The sequence below is a fragment of the Ranitomeya imitator genome, chromosome 10, assembly GCF_032444005.1.
Source record: "Ranitomeya imitator isolate aRanImi1 chromosome 10, aRanImi1.pri, whole genome shotgun sequence".
Classification (NCBI taxonomy): Eukaryota; Metazoa; Chordata; class Amphibia; order Anura; family Dendrobatidae; genus Ranitomeya; species Ranitomeya imitator.
In genome coordinates, this window is record NC_091291.1 from 112,464,077 (window position 1) to 112,483,922 (window position 19,846).

Genomic DNA, 19,846 nt, shown 5'->3' on the forward strand with positions numbered 1-19,846 from the left:
ATAAGGGGGTCCGTTATGGTGGGGGCCTGTGTATGGATGGATAGGGGGTCCCTTACTGGGGGGGTGGTGTGTATGGATGGATAGGGGGTCCCTTATGGCGGGGATCGCATCACTGAGCGCATCTGATCACTGAGCGCATCTGATCACTGAGCGCATCAGATCACTGAGCGCACTGGATCACTGAGCGCAGCGGATCACTGAGCGCAGCGGATCACTGAGCGCACTGGATCACTGAGCGCACTGCATCACTGAGCGCAGCAGATCACTGCACTGGATCACTGAGTGCAGCGGATCACTGAGAGCAGCAGATCACTGAGTGCACTGGATCACTGAGTGCACTGGATCACTGAGCGCACTGGACCACTGAGCGCATCGGATCACTGAGCGCACTGGATCACTGAGCGCACTGGACCACTGAGTGCACTGGATCACTGAGTGCAGCGGATCACTGAGAGCATCGGATCACAGCGCATCGAATCGCTGAGCGCACTGGATCACAGCGCGCTGGATCACTGAGCGCACTGGATCACTGAGTGCAGCGGATCAATGAGCGCACTGGACCACTGAGCGCAGCAGATCACTGAGCGCACTGGATCACTGAGTGCACTGGATCACTGAGCGCACTGCATCACTGAGCGCAGCAGATCACTGAGTGCACTGGATCAGAGCGCACTGGATCACTGAGCGCACTGGACCACTGAGTGCACTGGATCACTGAGTGCAGCGGATCAATGAGCGCACTGGACCACTGAGTGCACTGGATCACTGAGTGCAGCGGATCACTGAGAGCATCGGATCACTGAGCGCATCGAATCGCTGAGCGCACTGGATCACAGCGCGCTGGATCACTGAGCGCACTGGATCACTGAGTGCAGCGGATCAATGAGCGCACTGGACCACTGAGCGCACTGCATCACTGAGCGCAGCAGATCACTGAGTGCACTGGATCACTGAGCGCACTGGATCACTGAGCGCACTGCATCACTGAGCGCAGCAGATCACTGAGTGCACTGGATCAGAGCGCACTGGATCACTGAGCGCACTGGATCACTGAGCGCACTGGATCACTGAGCGCACTGGATCACTGCGCACTGCATCACTGAGCGCAGCAGATCACAGTGCACTGGATCACTGAGCGCACTGGACCACTGAGCGCACTGCATCACTGAGCGCACCGGATCACTGACCACCTGCGGATTTACCTGCGTGATCAGAACGCCGCGTCGAAGACGCTATTATTCCTGATCGTTGAGAACGTGGCCAATATGGTTATATTTTCTTTTTGTTTTCTTACAGGAGATCAGGGCTTCGGTGGAATTAGGCGAGTAATACTGTGTTTAGTCTGATTTCTAATAAAGGACTTTATTCTGTCTGTGTCTTTATTTACCATATAACTATAGGATTAGTAATGGAGGTGTCTTATAGACGCTTCTCCATTACTAACCAGTGGGCTTGATGTCACTGGACAATACAGAGGTGACATCAACCCCACAAATACGTCCGCTCCTCCCGTGCTCCAATCACCCCCCCCCCCCGTGCTCTGATCCAACCCCCCTGCACTCCGATCCACACCCCCCGTGCTCCGTTCCAGCCCCCCGCGCTCCGTTCCACCCCCCCGTGCTCCGATCCACCCCCCCCCCATGCTCTGATCCCCCCCCCACCCCATCATACTTACCGATCCTGCCGGGGTCCGTCCGTCTTCTCCATGGGCGCCGCCATCTTCCAAAATGGCGGGCGCATGCGCAGTGCGCCCGCCGAATCTGCCGGCCGGCAAATTCGTTCCAAAGTGCATTTTGATCACTGAGATATAATCTATCACAGTGATCAAAATAAAAAAAATAATAAATGACTCCCCCCCCCCCCACCCCCCTTTGTCACCCCCATAGGTAGGGACGATAAAAAAATAGAGAAATTTTTTTTTTCCCACTAATGTTAGAATAGGGTTAGCGCTAGGGTTTCGGTATGTGCACACGTATTCTGGTACTCTGCGGATTTGGTAAATCCGCAGTGCTAAACCGCTGCGGATTTACCGCGTTTTTTCTGCGCATTTCACTGCAGTTTTACAACTGCGATTTTCTATTGGAGCAGTTGTAAAACCGCTGCGGAATCCGCACAAAGAAGTGACATGCTGCAGAATGTAAACCGCTGCATTTCCGTGCAGTTTTTCTGCAGCACGTGTACAGCGATTTTTGTTTCCCATAGGTTTACATTGAACTGTAAACTCATGGGAAACTGCTGCGGATCCGCAGTGTTTTCCGTAGTGTGTGCACATACCTTTAGAATTAGGCTATGTGCACACGGTGCGGATTTGGCTGCGGATCCGCAGCCGATTGGCCGCTGCGGATTCGCAGCAGTGTTCCATCAGGTTTACAGTACCATGTAAACCTATGGAAAACCAAATCCGCTGTGCCCATGGTGCGGAAAATACCGCGCGGAAACGCTGCGTTGTATTTTCCGCAGCATGTCAATTCTTTGTGCGGATTCCACGGCGTTTTACACCTGTTCCTCAATAGGAATCCGCAGGTGAAATCCGCACAAAAAACACTGGAAATCCGCAGGTAAAACGCAGTGCCTTTTACCCGCGGATTTTTCAAAAATGATGCTGAAAAATCTCACACGAATCCGCAACGTGGGCACATAGGGTTGGAATTAGGGTTGTGGTTAGGGTTGTGATTAGGGTTATGGCTACAGTTGGGATTAGGGTTAGGGGTGTGGGGGGGTTAGTGTTGGAGGTAGAATTGAGGGGTTACCACTGTTTAGGCACATCAGGGGTCTCCAAACGCAACATGGCGCCACCATTGATTCCAGCCAATCTTGTATTCAAAAAGTCAAATGGTGCTCCCTCACTTCCGAGCCCCGATGTGTGCCCAAACAGTGGTTTACCCCCACATATGGGGTATCAGCATACTCAGGATAAACTGCGCAACAATTACTGGGGTCCAATTTCTCCTGTTACCCTTGTGAAAATAAAGACATGCTTGCTAAAACATCATTTTTGAGGAAAGAAAAATGATTTTTTATTTTCACGGCTCTGCGTTGTAAACGTCTGTGAAGCACTTGGGGGTTCAAAGTGCTCACCACATATCTAGATAAGTTCCTTGGGGGGTCTAGTTTCTAAAATGGGGTCACTTGTTTGGGGTTTCTACTGTTTAGGCACACCAGGGGCTCTGCAAACGCAACGTGACGCCCGCAGACCATTCCATCACAGTCTGCATTTCAAAAGTCACTACTTCCCTTCTGAGCCCCGACGTGCGCCCAAACAGTGGTTTACCCCCACACATGGGGTATCAGCGTACTCAGGAGAAACTGGACAACAACTTTTGGGGTCCAATTTCTCCTGTAACCCTTGGGGGGAAAAAAAATTCTGGGCTAAATAATTATTTTTGAGGAAAGAAAACGTATTTATTATTTTCACTGCTCTGTTATAAACTTCTGTGAAGCACTTGGGGGTTCAAAGTGCTCACCTCACATCTAGCTAAGTTCCTTTCGGGGTCTAGTTTCCAAAATGGGGTCACTTGTGGGGGGTTTCTACTGTTTAGGCACACCAGGGGCTCTGCAAACGCAACGTGACGCCCACAGAGCATTCCATCAAAGTCTGCATTTCAAAACGTCACTACTTCACTTCCGAGCCCCGGCATGTGCCCAAACAGTAGTTTACCCCCACATATGGGGTATCAGCGTACTCAGGAGAAACTGGACAACAAATATTGGGGTCAAATTTCTCCTGTTACCCTTGGCAAAATAAAAAATTGCAGGCTAAAAGATCATTTTTGAGAAAATATATATTTTTTTTTTTTTCATGGCTCTGCGTTATAAAATTCTGTGAAGCACTTGGGGGTTCAAAGTCCTCACCACACATCTAGATTAGTTCCTTTGGGGGTATTACTAATCCTATAGTTATATGGTAAATAAAGACACAGACAGAATAAAGTCCTTTATTAGAAATCAGACTAAACACAGTATTACTCGCCTAACACCTAATTCCACCGAAGCCCTGATCTCCTGTAAGAAAACAAAAAGAAAATATAACCATATTAGCCACGTTCTCAACGATCAGGAATAATAGTGTCTTTGACGCGGCGTTCTGATCACGCAGGTAAATCCGCAGGTGCTCAGTGATCCTGTGTGCTCAGTGATCCGGTGCGCTCAGTGATGCAGTGCGATCAGTGGTCCAGTGCGCTCAGTGAACTGCTGCGCTCAGTGATCTGCGCTCAGTGACCCGCTGCACTCAGTGATCCAGTGCGCTCAGTGATCTGCGCTCAGTGATCCAGTGCGCTCAGTGATCTGCGCTCAGTGATCCGCTGCACTCAGTGATCCAGTGCAGTGATCTGCTGCGCTCAGTGATCCAGTGCGCTCAGTGATCCGCTGCACTCAGTGATCCGATGCGCTCAATGATCCGCTGCGCTCAGTGATCCGATGCGCTCAGTGATCCGCTGCGCTCAGTGATCCGATGCGCTCAGTGATCCGCTGCGCTCAGTGATCCGATGCGCTCAGTGATCCGATGCGCTCAGTGATCCGATGCGCTCAGTGATCCGATGCGCTCAGTGATCAGATGCGCTCAGTGATCAGATGCGCTCAGTGATCCGATCCCCGCCATAAGGGACCCCCTATCCATCCATACACATGCCCCCACCATAACGGACCCCCTTATCTATCCGTACTCACCCCCCCCAGTAAGGGTCCCCCTATCTATCCGTACTCACCTCCCCCACCCCCCGCAGTAAGGGACCCCCTATCTATCCATACACGGGCCCCCGTCATAAGGGACCCCCTATCCATCCATACACTGACCCCCGCCATAACGGACCCCCTTATCTATCCATACTCACCCCCCCACCCCAGTAAGGGACCCCCTATCTATCCGTACTCACCCTCCCCCCCCCCCAGTAAGGGACCCCCTATCCATCCATACACGGGCCCCCGCCATAACGGACCCCCCTATCTATCCGTGCTCACCCCCCCGCGCGCCCTCTCCCCCCTCTCTGAGCCTCCCCGCACCCTCTCACCCCTAAAGGGTTAATACCGGTAGAAGTGTTGGCACCCCCCCTAAAGGGTTAATACCGGTAGCAGTGTCACTGTCCGCTGTCTGGCATGCCGCCAAAACGAGAAGGCGGGAGAAGGGGGTTGGGGCGTGTTTCGCTGAGAGAGAACCCGCCCAGGAGACCACCCGCCCACCACAAGGCATTGCTATTACAGCCTCGGGCGGCGCGCAGCTACTGCGCATGCGGTAGGTGCGCGCGGCCGTGCAGCCTCGGGCGGCGCGCAGTAGCCTAACTACTGCGCAAGCGCCAGGTGCGCGCGGCCGTGCGTGCCGCGCGTGCATGTGGCGCATCCGCAATTATCATATAATACTGCCCACAATGCCTTGTTTGCTATTACAGCCTCGGGCGGCGCGCAGCTACTGCGCATGCGCCAGGTGCGCGCGGCCGAGCAGCCTCGGGCGGCGCGCAGTAGCCCTTGCAACTGCGCAAGCGCCAAGTGCGCGCGGCCGTGCGTGCATGTGGCGCATGCGCAATTATCATAATACTGCCCACACTGCCTTGTGAAGCCACACGGGGAGAGGAGGAGAAGGCTGGAGGAGGGGAGGGGCACGTTCATGTTCCCACTCTCACCCGTGATTGATTCCCACCCGTGACCCGTCACCTCCGCACATATAGTGTACGCTCTGCTCTGTTATATCTCGTCTTCCCTCACACAGAGATCTTCATACTTCACACCTACACAAATCCACTGAGGCCAGACAGAGCAAGTATGGAAACCGCCGGCTATCAGAAGTCGCGCCATGTGGTTTTGAGGGTAGAAAAAAAAAACAGTTTTCATCTATGTCTGAAAATTAGTCCAGTTTTCCAGGAGTGGGAGTGTGGGGCGAGCGCGCAGACGGAGCCTGGCCCGTACGCGAGTATTGAATTCGCAGGTTGAATGTGTTGTGGGCGTGTCAGGGGAGTGGCAGTCTCTGTGAGCTGCAGCGCTGATTGGTTCATCAGGGCATGGAAGGCGGTACAATATGGAAGGAGCAATTTCAGGAGCGTGCATTTATGCCTTTCGGCGCGCATTTGTAAGGAAGCGCGCATTCAGGATCGCAGATCCGTATTCTGCCTGTAGTAATCTGTTACCTTTATTCCCAGCGGATCCATATTCTGCTTGTAGTAATCTGTTGCCTTTATTCCCAGCGGATCCGTATTCTGCCTGTAGTAATCTGTTACCTTTATTCCCAGCGGATCCATATTCTGCCTGTAGTAATCTGTTACCTTTATTCCCAGCGGATCCGTATTCTGCCTGTAGTAATCTGTTACCTTTATTCCCAGCGGATCCATATTCTGCCTGTAGTAATCTGTTGCGTTTATTCCCAGCGGATCCGTATTCTGCCTGTAGTAATCTGTTACCTTTATTCCCAGCGGATCCATATTCTGCTTGTAGTAATCTGTTGCGTTTATTCCCAGGGGATCCGTATTCTGCCTGTAGTAATCTGTTGCCTTTATTCCCAGCGGATCCATAGTGCAGTGCACAGTAAATTACAGCAGTGCGCAGGTGCCTGGAAAAGTCAGAGAGGCCCTGCGCCTGCAGTACTTTGCTGTGCCCTCAACAGGGCAGATAAGTATGCCTGCGCAGGAGACGCGACACGAAGTAAGGAAGAGGACGTCATCGTATGAAGATGGGAGGCTCTGGACCGCGATGCCCATCGAACGGGACAGCCCCCCGCTCCCGGGTGAGTATAATCTTGTTTTTCTTCTATTTCAGGTTTGATCGGAGGCTTATCTACAGCATTACTGCTAGGTCTTCTGGGTTATTGCCGCAATGCATTACTGGCAACGCTAGCTGCCGGGAGCATTGGTAACGTTGCACGAAACGCTGGAAGGTAAGAATATTGCGATCTTTTTTTTTCATTATTTTCTTTTTTTTTCACCTGGGTTGTGTTGTGTATGCGTTTTCGCAGCGGAAAACTGCTGCGAAGACGCATACACAGCATGTACACATAGCTTCGACGGGTCTGTCAGGAAAACGGGCCCAGTGCACACGTTTTCCACAATCTGCACAGGATCCGTCATTTCAACTTCTTGACGGATCCTGTGCAGATTTGGAAGACGGAAGTGTGAAAGAGGCCTTACAGGGCCAAAACGACGTGACAGGTTCCCTTTAACCATCACTTAGCCAGAGTAGGTGCCCAGTTACACGCTGCGGTCAGGAGTGCTGGAATATTAGGGGCTGGTTGGTTCCTCATCCCCCGTCCCCCCTTTTTGCAGACAGCTGGATTGCCTTCGGCAGCTGGTCATCATCCTGTGTGAACGTTCACAGCTCCATGAACTTGTGGAATTCCCTTACGTGAATTTACAGTGAGGTGAGCGTCGCCCGGCCGGAGCCATCGTCTTCTTACCGAGCCAGCTGTATATCACTGCTGTGTCTCCCTCAGGTTGTGAGCATCATTGAAGCTCGGGCTCGAGCCGCGGATCTGCTGACCCATAATATGCTTTCCATATTCATCGGCACAACTATCCGAAAGGTATCGGGGGTTTTACTCTTCTGATCTTATCTCTAGTAAGAGATTGTATTACAAATTCTGGAGCCGCTAATTTTAGTACTGTACATTCCTCCTGGATGTTATGTGAAGCCCTCCATTTGTCTTTGCACACAGAGGGGGGGGGGGCACACTGGGGGGTCAGGTAGTTATCCGTCGTATTTGAGATTGTCCCCTCTAGTGATCTCTCCATTCCTCTTTTGATTTCCGTCTCTGTTGAATGTCCTTGTCTCCTTCCTCAGCCGGCACCATGATGTTTGTGTACAGGATGCATCTCAGCAGAGAGGTCCGAACCCTTAAAGGTCTTCAGAAGCAAGTGAATGCGTACCTGGCGTGTCTGACCTGTCTGCAGCTTATACGGCCCGAATACTCCGGGATTGTGCAGTCGGGGGCAGTGGGAAAGAAATGTATAGTTACAGGGGTTTTCCTGTCCAGGGGTGGATTCTCGTCTCAGGCGTTCACGGTAAAATCTGTCAGTCAGCACAAGTGTATGCCATTTATTATTATAGTGCCATTTTTTATTACAGCACCATTTATTGCAGTACGCTATAATACGCCATTTACCAAACTCTTCATTAAGAGTCACAGAACCGGCGCGGCACACCCATATCCGTAGCTTCAACCCTTAGAGTTATATCGGGGTCCAAGCCGTGAACGAACTCTGTCTATGCGCTGGTCGGAGCTGTGGAAATGGCTGAGCTGGTCGTGCAATGCCATTTCTGTAGGTGGATGCAGGGCTGGCTCCAGGTTTTTGAGGGCCCCGGGCGAAAGAGTCTGTGGGCCCCCCCTTTAACACATACCCCGATTCATGATCGCATATAAACACAGCCATGTAGTATATAGCAGCCCATGTAGCATATAGCAGCGCAGCCCACGTAGTATATAGCAGAGCAGCCCACGTAGTATATAGCAGAGCAGCCCACGTAGTATATAGCAGAGCAGCCCACGTAGTATATAGCAGCGCAGCCCACGTAGTATATAGCAGCGCAGCCCACGTAGTATATAGCAGCGCAGCCCACGTAGTATATAGCAGCGCAGCCCACGTAGTATATAGCAGCGCAGCCCACGTAGTATATAGCAGCCCACGTAGTCTATAGCAGCGCAGCCCACGTAGTATATAGCAGCCCACGTAGTCTATAGCAGCGCAGCCCACATAGTATATAGCAGCGCCACTCACTCAGGCACTGGTAGGACTAGGAGCTCCTCCAGAATCTGCCTGATAAGTTCAGCAGGGCAGCCAGCCAGGGGCGGAGATCAGAGCAGAGAACGTGCTCTCTCCGCCCACAAACAATGTCACACTGGCTGCCTTCTCTTAACCCCTATGTGTGCCTGCCTGGCTGCACTCACTGAGTGAGAAGATGCTTGTGTCAGAGCTGGCACATAGGGGTTAAGAGAACGCAGCCAGCAGTGACTTTGTGGGCGGAGAAAGCACGTTATCTCCTGCTCTGCTCTCCTGTTGTGAATTCTGTGGCTGAGTTCACTTCTGTGGTCACAAGTGGTATTGCAGTCTCTGGGCTTCCTCCCTCAGGTGTTTTGGTGAGCTCGTTGGCTGCCTTGCTATTTAGCTCCACCTGAGTCTGTCTTCCTTGCTCCTTGTCAATGTTCCAGTGTTGGATCTGAGCTACTGCATCTTTCCTTGGGCCTGCTGCTCTGCTAGATAAGTGCTTCTAGTTTGTTTTCTGTTTTTTCTGTCCAGCTTGCTATTAACTTTTGCTGGAAGCTCTGAGAAGCAAAGGGGTGCACCGCCGTGCTGTTAGTTCGGCACGGTGGGTCTTTTTGCCCCTTTGCGTGGTTTTCGTTTTAGGGTTTTTTGTAGACTGCATAGTTCTCTTTGCTATCCTCGCTCTGTCTAGAATATCGGGCCTCACTTTGCTGAATCTATTTCATTCCTACGTTTGTCTTTTCATCTTGCTAACAGTCATATGTGGGGGGCTGCCTATTCCTTTGGGGTATTTCTCTGAGGTAAGTCAGGCTTGTATTTCTATCTTCAGGCTAGTCAGCTCCTCAGGCAGTGCCGAGTTGCATAGGTAGTGATAGGCGCAATCCACTGCTGCTTATAGTTGTGTGAGGATAGATCAGGTACTGCAGTCTACAGAGATTCCACGTCTCAGAGCTCGTCCTATTGTTTTTGGTTATTGCCAGATCTCTGTATGTGCGCTGATTACTGCACGCTGTGTTGCCTGATTGCCAGCCATAACAGTACAAGGAGCCAACCAATGATTCCGAATAGAGGGAAAAAAGAAATCCTGACATCATTTTTTTTTCTTAGCTCTGTCTTCAGTCTTTTTTTTTCCCCTAGACATTGGAGTGCTTCAGGACACAGCTGTGGACATGGATATTCAGGCTCTGTGCTCCTCAATGGATAATCTCGTTGTAAATGTACAAAAGATTCAAGATACTATTGATCAGAAATCGATGCTAGAACCAAGAATTCCGATTCCTGATTTGTTTTTTGGTGACAGAACTAAGTTCCTGAGCTTCAGAAATAATTGTAAGCTATTTTTGGCCTTGAAACCTCATTCTTCTGGTAATCCTATTCAACAGGTTTTGATTATTATTTCTTTTTTGCGCGGCGACCCACAGGACTGGGCGTTTTCTCTTGCACCAGGAGATTCTGCATTGAGTAATGTTGATGCATTTTTCCAGGCGCTGGGATTGCTTTACGATGAGCCTAATTCAGTGGATCAGGCTGAGAAAAATCTGCTGGCTTTATGCCAGGGTCAGGATGATGTAGAAGTATATTGTCAGAAATTTAGGAAGTGGTCAGTACTCACTCTGTGGAATGAATCTGCACTAGCGGCTTTGTTCAGAAAGGGTCTCTCTGAAGCTCTTAAGGATGTAATGGTGGGATTTCCTATGCCTGCTGGTTTGAATGAGTATGTCCTTGGCCATTCAGATCGGTCGTCGCTTGCGCGAGCGTAAATCTGTGCACCATCTGGCGGTATTGTCTGAGAGTAAACCTGAGCCTATGCAGTGCGACAGGACTATGACTAAAGTAGAACGGCAAGAACACAGACGTCTGAACAGACTGTGTTTCTATTGTGGTGATTCTACTCATGCTATTTCTAATTGTCCTAAACGCACTAGGCGGTTCGATAGCTCTGCCGTTATTGGTACTGTACAGTCCAAATTCCTTTTGTCCATTACCTTAATGTGCTCTTTGTCATCGTATTCTGTCATGGCGTTTGTGGATTCAGGCGCTGCCCTGAATCTGATGGATTTGGATTATGCTAAACGTTGTGGATTTTTCTTGGAGCCTTTGCGGTGTCCTATTCCATTGAGAGGAATTGATGCTACACCTTTGGCCAAGAATAAGCCTCAGTACTGGGCCCAGCTGACCATGTGCATGGCTCCTGCACATCAGGAAGTTATTCGCTTTCTGGTACTGCATAATTTGCATGATGTGGTCGTGTTGGGGTTGCCATGGCTACAAACCCATAATCCAGTATTGGATTGGAACTCTATGTCGGTAACAAGCTGGGGTTGTCAGGGAGTACATGGTGATGTTCCATTTTTGTCTATTTCGTCATCCATTCCTTCTGACATCCCAGAGTTCTTGTCGGACTTTCAGGATGTATTTGAAGAGTCCAAGTCTGATGCCCTACCTCCGCATAGGAATTGTGATTGTGCTATCGATTTGATTCCTGGTAGTAAATTCCCTAAGGGTCGTTTATTTAATTTGTCCGTACCTGAACACACCGCTATGCGCAGTTATGTGAAGGAGTCCCTGGAGAAGGGACATATTCGCCCATCGTCGTCACCATTGGGAGCAGGGTTCTTTTTTGTAGCCAAGAAGGATGGTTCGCTAAGACCGTGTATTGATTACCGCCTTCTTAATAAGATCACTGTTAAGTTTCAGTATCCCTTGCCATTGATTTCTGACTTGTTTGCTCGGATTAAGGGGGCTAGTTGGTTTACTAAGATTGATCTTCGTGGTGCGTATAATCTGGTGAGAATCAGGCAGGGAGATGAATGGAAAACGGCATTTAATACGCCCGAGGGTCATTTTGAGTATCTGGTGATGCCGTTCGGACTTGCCAATGCTCCATCTGTTTTTCAGTCTTTTATGCATGACATTTTCCGTGAGTATCTGGATAAATTCTTGATTGTTTACTTGGATGACATTTTGATCTTCTCAGATGATTGGGAGTCTCATGTGAAGCAAGTCAGAATGGTTTTCCAGGTACTGCGTGCTAATTCCTTGTTCGTGAAGGGATCAAAGTGTCTCTTCGGTGTGCAGAAAGTTTCATTTTTGGGGTTCATCTTTTCCCCTTCTACTATCGAGATGGATCCGGTTAAGGTTCAGGCCATCCAGGATTGGACTCAGCCGACATCTCTAAAAAGTCTGCAGAAATTCCTGGGCTTTGCTAATTTTTATCGTCGCTTCATCTGTAATTTTTCTAGCATTGCCAGACCATTGACCGATTTGACCAAGAAGGGTGCTGATTTGGTTAATTGGTCTTCTGCTGCCGTGGAAGCTTTTCAGGAGTTGAAGTGTCGTTTTTGCTGTGCCCCTGTGTTGTGTCAACCTGATGTTTCTCTTCCGTTCCAGGTCGAGGTTGATGCTTCTGAGATTGGTGCAGGGGCGGTTTTGTCACAGAGAGGTTCTGGTTGCTCAGTGTTCAAACCATGTGCCTTCTTTTCCAGGAAATTTTCTGCTGCTGAGCGTAATTATGATGTGGGCAACCGAGAGTTGCTGGCCATGAAGTGGGCATTCGAGGAGTGGCGTCATTGGCTTGAGGGTGCTAAGCATCGCGTGGTGGTTTTGACTGATCATAAGAACCTTACTTATCTTGAGTCTGCCAAGCGCTTGAATCCTAGACAGGCCCGTTGGTCGTTATTTTTTGCTCGTTTTGATTTTGTGATTTCATACCTTCCGGGCTCTAAAAATGTGAAGGCGGATGCTCTGTCTAGGAGTTTTGTGCCCAACTCTCCGGGGTTATCTGAGCCGGCGAGTATCCTCAAGGAAGGAGTCATTGTGTCTGCCATCTCCCCTGATTTGCGGAGAGTGTTGCAGAAATTTCAGGCTAATAAACCTGATCGTTGTCCGGCCGAGAAACTGTTCGTCCCTGATAGGTGGACTAGTAAAGTTATCTCTGAACTTCTTTGTTCGGTGCTGGCCGGTCATCCAGGAATCTTTGGTACCAGGGAGTTGGTTGCTAGATCTTTCTGGTGGCCATCTCTGTCGCGGGATGTGCGTGCTTTTGTGCAGTCCTGTGGAATTTGTGCTAGGGCTAAGCCCTGCTGTTCACGTGCCAGTGGGTTGCTTTTGCCCTTGCCGGTCCCGAAGAGGCCTTGGACACATATTTCGATGGATTTCATTTCTGACCTTCCCGTTTCTCAAAAAATGTCGGTCATTTGGGTGGTCTGTGATCGCTTTTCTAAAATGGTCCATCTGGTGCCCTTGGTTAAATTGCCTTCCTCCTCTGATTTGGTGCCTTTGTTCTTCCAGCATGTGGTTCGTTTACATGGCATTCCTGAGAATATTGTTTCTGACAGAGGTTCCCAGTTTGTCTCGAGGTTCTGGCGAGCCTTTTGTGGTAGGATGGGCATTGACCTATCTTTCTCCTCGGCCTTCCATCCTCAGACTAATGGCCAGACCGAACGAACCAATCAGACCTTGGAAACATATCTGAGATGTTTTGTTTCCGCTGACCAGGATGATTGGGTGTCATTTTTGCCGTTGGCTGAGTTCGCCCTTAATAATCGGGCCAGCTCGGCTACCTTGGTCTCTCCATTTTTCTGCAATTCTGGGTTCCATCCTCGTTTCTCTTCAGGACAGGTTGAGTCTTCGGACTGTCCTGGTGTGGATTCTGTGGTGGACAGGTTGCAGCAGATCTGGACTCAGGTAGTGGACAATTTGACCTTGTCCCAGGAGAAGGCTCAGCTTTTCGCTAATCGCAGACGCCGTGTGGGACCCCGACTTCGTGTTGGGGATCTGGTTTGGTTATCTTCTCGTCATATTCCTATGAAGGTTTCCTCTCCTAAATTTAAACCTCGTTTTATTGGTCCGTATAGGATTTCTGAGATTCTCAATCCGGTGTCTTTTCGTCTGACCCTCCCAGACTCCTTTTCCATACATAATGTATTCCATAGGTCGTTGTTGAGGAGATACGTGGCACCTATGGTTCCATCTGTGGAGCCTCCTGCCCCTGTTTTGGTGGAGGGGGAATTGGAGTATATTGTGGAGAAGATTTTGGATTCTCGTGTCTCTAGACGGAAACTCCAGTATCTGGTCAAATGGAAGGGTTATGCTCAGGAAGATAATTCCTGGGTTTTTGCCTCTGATGTCCATGCCCCAGATCTTGTTCGTGCCTTTCATGTGGCTCATCCTGGTCGGCCTGGGGGTTCTGGTGAGGGTTCGGTGACCCCTCCTCAAGGGGGGGGTACTGTTGTGAATTCTGTGGCTGAGTTCACTTCTGTGGTCACAAGTGGTATTGCAGTCTCTGGGCTTCCTCCCTCAGGTGTTTTGGTGAGCTCGTTGGCTGCCTTGCTATTTAGCTCCACCTGAGTCTGTCTTCCTTGCTCCTTGTCAATGTTCCAGTGTTGGATCTGAGCTACTGCATCTTTCCTTGGGCCTGCTGCTCTGCTAGATAAGTGCTTCTAGTTTGTTTTCTGTTTTTTCTGTCCAGCTTGCTATTAACTTTTGCTGGAAGCTCTGAGAAGCAAAGGGGTGCACCGCCGTGCTGTTAGTTCGGCACGGTGGGTCTTTTTGCCCCTTTGCGTGGTTTTCGTTTTAGGGTTTTTTGTAGACTGCATAGTTCTCTTTGCTATCCTCGCTCTGTCTAGAATATCGGGCCTCACTTTGCTGAATCTATTTCATTCCTACGTTTGTCTTTTCATCTTGCTAACAGTCATTATATGTGGGGGGCTGCCTATTCCTTTGGGGTATTTCTCTGAGGTAAGTCAGGCTTGTATTTCTATCTTCAGGCTAGTCAGCTCCTCAGGCAGTGCCGAGTTGCATAGGTAGTGATAGGCGCAATCCACTGCTGCTTATACTTGTGTGAGGATAGATCAGGTACTGCAGTCTACAGAGATTCCACGTCTCAGAGCTCGTCCTATTGTTTTTGGTTATTGCCAGATCTCTGTATGTGCGCTGATTACTGCACGCTGTGTTGCCTGATTGCCAGCCATAACAGTTATGATCTGGTGATTCAGAACCACAATGGGCCTAGTGGTTAAGAGCACACAAAGTGACCTGACAGTTACCAATAACAAGGACGAGCTCTGAGACGTGGGAACTCTGCTGACCGTAATCCCTAATCCTATCATACCACACTAGAGGTAGCCGTGGAGCGCTCCTATCCAAGGCCTAGGCGCCTCGAGCACAGCCTGAGAAACTAGCTAGCCCTAAGAGAGGAAAATAAGCCTACCTTGCCTCAGAGAAATTCCCCAAAGGAAAAGGCAGCCCCCCACATATAATGACTGTGAGTTGAGATGAAAATACAAACACAGAGATGAAATAGATTTTAGCAAAGTGAGGCCCGACTGACTGAACAGACCGAAGATAGGAAAGATAGCTTTGCGGTCAACACAAAACCCTACAAACAACCACGCAGAGGGCGCAAAAAGACCCTCCGCACCGACTAACGATACGGAGGTGCTCCCTCTGCGTCCCAGAGCTTCCAGCAAGCAAGAAAAACCAATATCGCAAGCTGGACAGAAAATATAGCAAACAAAAGTAACACCAGCAAAACTTAGCTTATGCAGGTTAGACAGGCCACAGGAACGATCCAGGAGAGAGCAAGACCAACACTGGAACATTGACTGGAGGCAATGAGCAAAGCACTAGGTAGACTTAAATAGAGCAGCACCTAACGACTTCACCTCATCACCTGAGGAAGGAAACTTAGAAGCCGCAGTACCACTCACATCCACCAACGGAAGCTCATAGACAGAACCAGCCGAAGTACCACTCGTGACCACAGGAGGGAGCTTGACCACGGAATTCACAACACACCTGGCCCCTAAGTAGGGGCCAGGTAACTGCAGCATCCTCCACACACCTTGGAAACGCCAGTCAAAAAGGTGACAGCAGTGGGCGGGATGGGGGTGACACCATGATACTCTGACTCCTCACCTTCCCTTTAAAGCGGTTGTCCAGGACTTTAACGGCGCTAAGAAATAATTATGCGGCGCCCCCAGCATCAGCAAATCTCCAGGGAACATGATTCGGGTCGGATTTTACTGATTTAAGGGCACAAAAATTCTAAGTTTGAAAACTGTAAAATTTAAATTTTTGCTAAATTTCTGGTTTGTTTCAGAAATAAACGCAAGTCATATCGAATAAATTTTACCACTATCATAAAGTATGATATGTCACAAAAAAACAAACAGTCAGTATCAGCGGGATCCATTGAGGCTCCAGAGCTGTAACCACAAAGGGACAGTGGTCAGAAATGTAAAAATTGCCTTGGTCAATAAGGGGTTAACATTGATAGCCCGTCTTTTCCACTGGTTACACCCGCCATCTTGGCTGTTAGCTCCTCCCTGGTGTCAGCTGGAGCTGCTCAGTCACCGACACCCAGAGCACAGCGGCGTCACCGGAGTCCAAGGTCGGGTACAGCACTTCTGTCGGCGGAGCTGTGCAGCGCAGGGACTGACAAGTTCCATCCAACAACTTAAAAGGTGGAGGTGCTGGTGTCGCACCCCCACAGATCACACACAGATGACATACTCCAATGAGAGACCATCAATGTCACGGTCATGGACAACCCCTTTAAAAAGAGAACAGTTCAAGGGATGAAAGCTCATGCCCACCATGGTAGCGCCTCCAACACTGCTGCAGCAGATCAGCACCACATCGTCGGCCGTAGTGATGACATCTGTACACAAGAGACCCGTGAGGACGAGGACCACGAGCCGCTCGTGTTTATATCGTGGCAGTTGTGAAAATGCAAGAACGGGGATGTTTCAATTCACTGCTTGCAAGCAGCTACAAAGAGCCGTTACTTACGCTCCGCCAGCTGGGCCCACCTTTATGACACAGTTCTAAAAAGTGGGAAAGGCTAAGTGGGAGGGGCGGAGTCTGCTAGTGGTTTAATTAATATAAGCCATAAACTTGATGTAAATTATCTATTGCTGAGGTCACGGCCCATTACCGAGAAACCAACGACTCAGTATCGCAAAAACATAGAAAATATAAAATTTTATTATACAAAAATGACTAAATACAGATATAAAAGAGAAAACCATGGAGCACATAGTGGTGCTTGCGTCTCCAACGGAGCAGATGCGACGTGGAGTCTCCCAACTTCCGAAAGTAGTAGTCGAGTTTGTCACTGAGCTTCTCCCGCAGCTGTAAAGGAAATGGAGGAAGACATTAATGGTGCAGACATGGTCTGAGCCCGGCTGCCATGGCTCTAATCCCTCACAGTTTCTGAGTGTGGCATTACGTCATCATGAATGACATCACCATTAGTCACGACGGCCATGTGATGTGAATTCTCACCATAAACGGTCAGGGAGTCCAGGCGCATGCGGAGGACAAGCTTTGGCTTTGCCGGTTCTCATCCTTAGGCTTCAGACCCATTTGCGATTAAAAAAAAAAGGTCTGATTTCCGGACAGAAAAAAGAAAGAAACATATGCGAGGTCAATGCGATTTTTTTATCGCAACATCCGTATGCAATGCGATTTGAACATGAGCTTTTACATACAGCAGTTCTCTGTCATTTACACATCATTTTAATACTAAATATTTATCAAAACACATGTATGTATGTATATATATAATATATATATATATATAATAGATAGATAGAATAGCCGGCAATTCCTGTGCGCCTACAGTAAAATCACACTGACAGGTTACAATACAATAGATAGAATAGAAATATACACATAGTATAGGTGTGTGTGTATATATATTAGTGCCCTGCGATAGTATTCGGCCCCCTGGAACGTTTCAACCTTTTCCCACATTTCGTGCTTCAAATATAAAGATACCAAATGTAAATTTTTTGTGAAGAATCAACAACAAGTTGAACACAATTGTGAAGTTGAACGAAATTTATTGGTTATTAAAAAATTTTCTGGAAATTCAATAACTGAAAAGTGGGGCGTGAAATATTATTCGGCCCCTTTACTTTCAGTGCAGCAAACTCACTCCAGAAGGTCATTGTGGATCTCTGAATGATCCAATGTTGTCCTAAATGCCTAATGATGATACATATAATCCACCTGTGTGTAATCAAGTCTCCGTATAAAGGCACCTGCTCTGTGATAGTCTCAGGGTTCTGTTTGAAGCACAGAAAGCATCATGAAGACCAAGGAACACAACAGGCAGGTCCGTGATACTGTTGTGTGTATTAATCCTTTAAGGCTGCTTTCACACTAGCATCGTACAACGCACGTTGCAATGCGTCGTTTTGGAGAAAAAACGCATCCTGCAAAGTTGCCCGCAGGATGCGTTTTTTTCTCCAAAGGCTTGCATTAGCGACACATTGCCACACGTCGCATCCGTCATGCGACGGATCCGTCGGCACAAAAAACGTTACATGTAAAAAAAAATTGTGCGTCGTGTGCACCATTTCCGACCGCGCATGCACGGCCGGAACTCTGCCCCCTCCTCCCCGAACATTACATTGGGGCAGCGGATGCGTTGAAAAACTGCATCCGCTGCCCTAGTGCTTCTATTTCACAGTATGCGTCGGTATGACGCTAGTGTGAAAGTAGCCTAATTTAACACCTACAGCTCCAAAATTTTACACACACACACACTACTAACATTATTAGTGAGGGGCATATAAAAATCTAACGGATATGCAATGGTTCACTGTATGTAAATCACGTCTCATATCCTGTCAGCTTCTGTAATGATTATGCAGAAGCCGGCAATTGAATTACCAGCTTTTCTGCTATCTATGAAATAGTAAGATATATATATATATATATACACACACACATACATATTCTATGTATATAGATATCTATTCTATTCTAACCTGTCAGTGTGATTTTCCTGTACACCGCACATGAATTACCAGCTTTTCAAAGGACACCGGTGCGTAAAATAATCGGAGAGCACTCGCATGGTGCGTTTTTTTTAATCAGTCCTATTTAGGATGAGAAAAATCTCGCTAATGAGATGTCCCCTATTGAATAACATTGGTCCGAGTGCAATCTGATTTTTTATTGGATTGCACTCGTCTGTGTCTCGCACAAATGGGTATGAGGCCTTACATGTCAATCATCCCAGCTGCACCAGGCAGCACAGACTTAGAATGGGGTCTCCTGTGGCATCCGGTAAGTATGGCGGCAGAATGTGCAGTGACTCATGGAGGACAAGTCCTATAATTGGAGCATATACCAAGTCCTCCGAACACCACACACGTGTGACGGTGACTGCGGCTCTTACCTCGCGGTTTAGCCGACTGTTATTTTCTTCCAGCGCTTGCAGAAGGTGATCGATGGAGGAATACAGCAGCCAAACCAAAGGAGACACGGCGGACAGAGGCCACTGGTGAGAAGTATACTGGATCGCAAAGAATAAAAATTTATAACAGAAGTTTCTAGATGGAGAAGTTTATCAATCTGGATCATGCAAAATAAATTGCTCTGGTTATGTGGGGTAAATAAAAGGGACTTTCTTCTCTCACTCACTGATGGGAACATGTCAAGTGTTCAGAGTTTCAGACACATCGGCCGGAGCCCATCCACTTACAGACATGGCATTGCACGACCAGCTCAGCCATTTCCACAGCTCCGACCAGCGCATAGATAGAGTTCGTTCACGGCTTGGACCCCGATATAAGTTTAAGGGTTGAAGCTACGGATATGGGTGTGCTGCGCCGGTTCTGTGACTCTTAATGAAGAGTTTGGTAAATTGCGTATTATAGCGTACTGCAATAAATGGCGCTGTAATAATAAATGGCGCTATAATAAATGGCATACACTTGTGCTGACTGACAGATTTTACCGTGAACGCCTGAGACGAGAATCCACCCCAGGACAGGAAAACCCCTGTAACTATACATTTCTTTCCCACTGCCCCCGACGCCGGCTGCACAATCCAGGAGTATTCGGGCCGTATAAGGCTACTTTCACACTAACGTCGGACTAGATTCCGACGCTAGCGTTGTTAGCGCCGCACAATGGGTGCAGCGGATGCATTTCTCCGGCACATCCGCTGCCCCATTGTGAGGTTACATTTAACGTTTTTGCTACCGGCGGTCCGCCACAACACCGCGCAACCGTCGCAAGACGGTTGCGACGTGTGTCAATACATCGCAATGCGTCGCTAATGTTACTCTATGGGGTAAAAACGCATTCTGCAAACAACTTTGCAGGATGCGTTTTTTCCCCTAAACGACGCATTGCGACGTATTCCAAAA

The 19,846-nt window shown here is 48.8% G+C and overlaps 2 long non-coding RNA genes across 3 annotated transcripts; one reads left to right on the top strand and one right to left on the bottom strand.

The window, feature by feature from the left end:
• Positions 1-6,506: 6,506 nt before the first annotated feature.
• On the top strand, positions 6,507-7,883 carry LOC138651403 (uncharacterized). 2 transcript variants are annotated; one of them, XR_011315480.1, is made up of 4 exons: positions 6,507-6,706; positions 7,242-7,336; positions 7,409-7,498; positions 7,756-7,883. It is a non-coding gene; the product is annotated as an uncharacterized lncRNA (long non-coding RNA). The 2 variants fall into 2 exon arrangements; XR_011315479.1 differs by lacking the exon at positions 6,507-6,706 and having other exon boundaries at positions 7,010-7,336.
• An 8,763-nt stretch (positions 7,884-16,646) lies between these two features.
• On the bottom strand, positions 16,647-19,157 carry LOC138651465 (uncharacterized). Its single transcript, XR_011315494.1, has 3 exons — positions 18,871-19,157; positions 16,965-17,033; positions 16,647-16,811 (listed from the first exon to the last, which is right to left on the bottom strand). It is a non-coding gene; the product is annotated as an uncharacterized lncRNA (long non-coding RNA).
• Positions 19,158-19,846: the final 689 nt, after the last annotated feature.